General features: G+C 31.4%; 1 pseudogene; it reads right to left on the bottom strand.

Moving 5' to 3' along the window:
* Positions 1–2,125: 2,125 nt before the first annotated feature.
* On the bottom strand, positions 2,126–2,809 carry LOC145240073 (general transcription factor II-I repeat domain-containing protein 2 pseudogene; annotated as a pseudogene).
* Positions 2,810–4,115: the final 1,306 nt, after the last annotated feature.

Here is a 4,115-nt window from a genome sequence, read left to right as displayed (position 1 = left end):
CCCCCCCCCCCCGCCCATAGAAAAAAAAAGAAAAAAAGATCCACAACATGGTGCCACTCTGAGATGAAAACGAATGCTGCTAAATAAAAAAGAAAAAAAAATGAATGAAGCTTTATTGAAAATGTCTTTATTTTTTATTTATTTTTTATTTTATACTGTTTTCAAATATTGTATCTACTAATGTAGAGAAATAAATCGATTCTGTGTATTTAAAAAAAAAAAAAGCCCCACTTTATTCTAATCGTATAGGAATTTGCGTGCAGTTCAAATCAATTTATTACCCAACTTTAAAAAAAAAAAAACTAATGTATAATTTATTTGTTTTTACACTAACAAAAAGGAATCAAGTTTAACATGTTTTGAGTTTGTATTGATGCGGGTTTCTTTTTTAAAAAAAATGTAGAAAAATCTAGTTTCCAGCTTATTTTATAAAGAAAAATGGTATTTCTCAAAGCATGGTAACATAATCTTACAGTTTAATATTTTCTGTTGATCTTTTGTTGAATAAGGTTTCTGCGAAAAAAAAATTGTTGTATAAAACTATTGCTACTGGAGATTTGGCATTTATCTGTATAAATCAGAAACTATTTTTTAGTGTACTATTGTACTTTTTTAATGCTCAATTCCAGCGTTGGAGTTAGTCTAATAGCCGTTCTATGCTCATTATACCATCTTCCCAGGCGTAACACCTGGGAAGATGGTATAATAAGCAAAGAACTTCTTGGGAGAAGTAGTGATAAATTAGGAAAAACATGCAACCTGCTGATGTTTTAAACTCTCATTAAAAGAAATAACAGATCTACAGTTGTTACTGAGAAGATACTTAGAAATTGAATTTAATATGGAAAAAAATACACAATATTAAATGGTTAATCACAGAATATTAAACAGAATCAAAAAGTAATAAAAAATGTGATTCGGATGTTGGAAAGCTAAGTTTTTATCTTGTATCAAGAGCAAGTGAAATGATTGCAATGGATTATTAGTAGGTACCGGCAGCAGCCTGAAAAATGAGTGGAATTCATAAAAAATGGTCAACTTTAGGTTATGTTCACCAGCCTGTATTTCATTTGTTTGAATTTGTTTTTGGATAAAATATATATTACATGAAAGAGCAAATTTCCCTCTTTCATATGGTGTTTATTTTGTATTTGTTGAATAAAAATTCAATTTTACTGATTTATTTTAATAGCATCAACAAAAGTGATAACATTTTGACGTGGAACGCTAGCTGCTAATTTTTTAAAAATCAAGAAAATCATACCTCTTATTTAAAACTCTTGCGAATTTTTGCCATTCGACCAATAAAAAAACTATAAATAGCATCAAATTAAGCAAAGAATGATCTTTATTTACGTATAAAAATTACAACAAATATAAAGAAAAAAAATTTGCGAAATTCTTTTTAAAAAATTTTTCTGATTTAATTTGCTTCTAGTGAATTAACTATTCATAATAACCATGGCAAACGTGATATTAAAGTTCATTCAATTTCCTATAACAGGTCGGCAACCTTTTGGAGAGTGAGGGCCAAATAAGTATGTAGTATCATGGAGAGGGCCGAACAGTATAGCTAAGTGTAATGGAGAACCATATATAAAATATATAAATAAATTGGAGGGTGTTAAAAGAAAGGATTAATATATAATAATTTTATTTAAACAATACTCATAATTACTATCACAATAAAAAAAAAACAAAGTCCTTTTTACAAACAAGAAATGATTGAGACCCCTGTTTCTGCTTATTGTGTGATAACTTGTCTACATCAGGTGAAATATTTGTTGATGATAAAAGCAAAACATCATCCAGGTGATCGTCACGCAATCTACTTCTCAAATGACTTTTTGTATATTTCATTTTGGAAAAGACTTGTTCACAGGCATATGTACTGCCAAATAATGACATCATCAGTTTCGCATTAGCCATGATGTTTTTATATTTTCCGCTTGGCAATATATATTTCTTGTAAAAGTCAGCAGTGGATTTGAAATGATATTTCGATTTCAAAGATTCATTGCACTGCAAGTCAATTAACTCCAGCTGATATTCTTCTGCCACTTGCTCAACATCTGTTTCGTAAGAAGTACCAAATAACTTAAATAAAATTCTATATTTCCGGAAGTCAGCAAAAAGAAAACTCTTTTCTCAAATCCTTAATAGAGCTCACAAAGAAGTCCGGTATAAAATCTTTCTTGTGATTTTGGAGACTTGAGAAATGAGAGTAGTTTCCCTTTTGAAGCTGTGATTCCCACAGTTGAAGTTTGCTCTCAAAAGCATTAATTTGACTAAACATCTCAAATACATCCTTTTTCTTTCCTTGAAGCTCAAGATTCAAAGTGTTCATGTGGGTCGTGATGTCCACTAAAAAAGCTAACTTGCCAACCCACTGTGGATCTTGAAAGTGAGAATTATCTTGTTCTTTGCTTTCTAAAAACATGGAAATCTCTTCTCTCAATGCATATACTCGCTCCAGCATTTTCCCGCGGGTAAGCCATCGAACATTTGAAAAATATGTAAGGTCGCCATACTCTGCTTCGATTTGTTTTAGAAATTCTTGGAATTGGCGATGATTCAGCCCTCTTGACAACATAAAATTCACTGTTTTTACGACCACTGCCATGATGTCCTTAAAATTCAGTGATTTTGCACACAAGGCTTCTTGATGAATAATGCAGTGAAGTTTGATTATTTGTTTGTCGATACCTATATGGTTTTGGAGCAATGCAACAAACCCCTTTTTCTCTCCAACCATTGCTGGTGCTCCATCTGTGATTACTCCAGAAAGCTTTGATAAATCCAGATTCATTTCGGTAATCCATTTTATTACGCTTTGCAAAATATCTGCTCCAGTGCTAGTCTTTCATAGGAATCAATTTTGCAAATTCTTCCACAATATCAAATGTTTGTGTTACACCCCTCACAAACACAGCAAGTTGACAAGTATCCTTAATATCTGTGGTTTCATCGATAGCAATGGAATAATACTCCAGATTATTTAAACTCTCCTTCATCCACTTCTTACATTTGCTGCCAATTCTTCAATTCGCCTTGTTACTGTTCTTGACGACAAGCTGATAGCAGAAAATAATTCCTTTTTTTCTGGACAAATAACATCTGCTACCTTTAACAATAATTCTTTGAAGAACTCTCCATCAGTAAATGGCTTCATCCTTTCTGCAATTAGTGATTTAATTTTAAAACGTTTGAGCATCTAAATATTCATTTATTCGGCATTCTAAACCAGTTTCCTGAAAGTAAACAAACTTGGCAAAAGAGCGTAAAAAATGCTAGACAAGAAGCAAATTGAACGGCACATTTTTAGCATTTTGTATTTATTTGAAAATGATTTGGTGCATGGTAGATATTTAATTCAAGGCATACGACTACATAAAATTAAAGTTTCAATAAACGTAAAAAACTATTGTCGTCCATAGATGAAAGTACGGTGGTTGCACTTGGCGAAACCGCGCTATTTTTAAATAGTATTTTCAAATTAAATTAAAGTTTTACGATAGCTTTTTATATTAAATTGTTAGTTGAAAGTTCAGAAGCGTTACAAAACACCCTTTCCTCCCCATGTTAAGAGTGGCTTTCTAAATGTTATTTCAGCACAGTTCGCTAAGTGCATAAGTACCGAAAGTACAGACTAGACTAAATTAAAAAACAAAAAAAAACACCCTCTCTCCCACATGTTAGTTCGCTTCATAAGTACTATTGTTTTCTTTTATTGTTTTAACATTTATTTTTTATTTTTGTATAATTTAAATTGTTAGCTAAAAATACGGTGCTTCTACACTTTATTGACGAAATTGGAGATGCCATTTTATTTCACGCACCTGCTGTCCAAATCCAGGGGAGACTATGGGCGAAGCATGAAATAAGTAACAAAAAAAAAATGAAACTGGAGAACGATCGCAGTTAAAACAAAAAAATAAATAAGTAACCCACTTCCCCGTTAAAAATTGGAAATTGTAGACGCCATTTTATTTCACGCACCTGCTGTCCAAATTTAGGGGAGAACATTATATTAAACTGTGGCTGAAGCATGAAATAAATAACAAAATATTAAACTTCCAGAAAGAACTATGAAAAAAGTAAATTAAAAAAGTGAA

The sequence above is a fragment of the Euprymna scolopes genome, chromosome 2 (genome assembly GCF_053919585.1).
Source record: "Euprymna scolopes isolate OS-2025 chromosome 2, ASM5391958v1, whole genome shotgun sequence".
Taxonomy (NCBI): domain Eukaryota; kingdom Metazoa; phylum Mollusca; class Cephalopoda; order Sepiida; family Sepiolidae; genus Euprymna; species Euprymna scolopes.
Note: the sequence above shows the minus strand (reverse complement) of the source record. Positions and strands in the feature narration are given on the sequence as shown.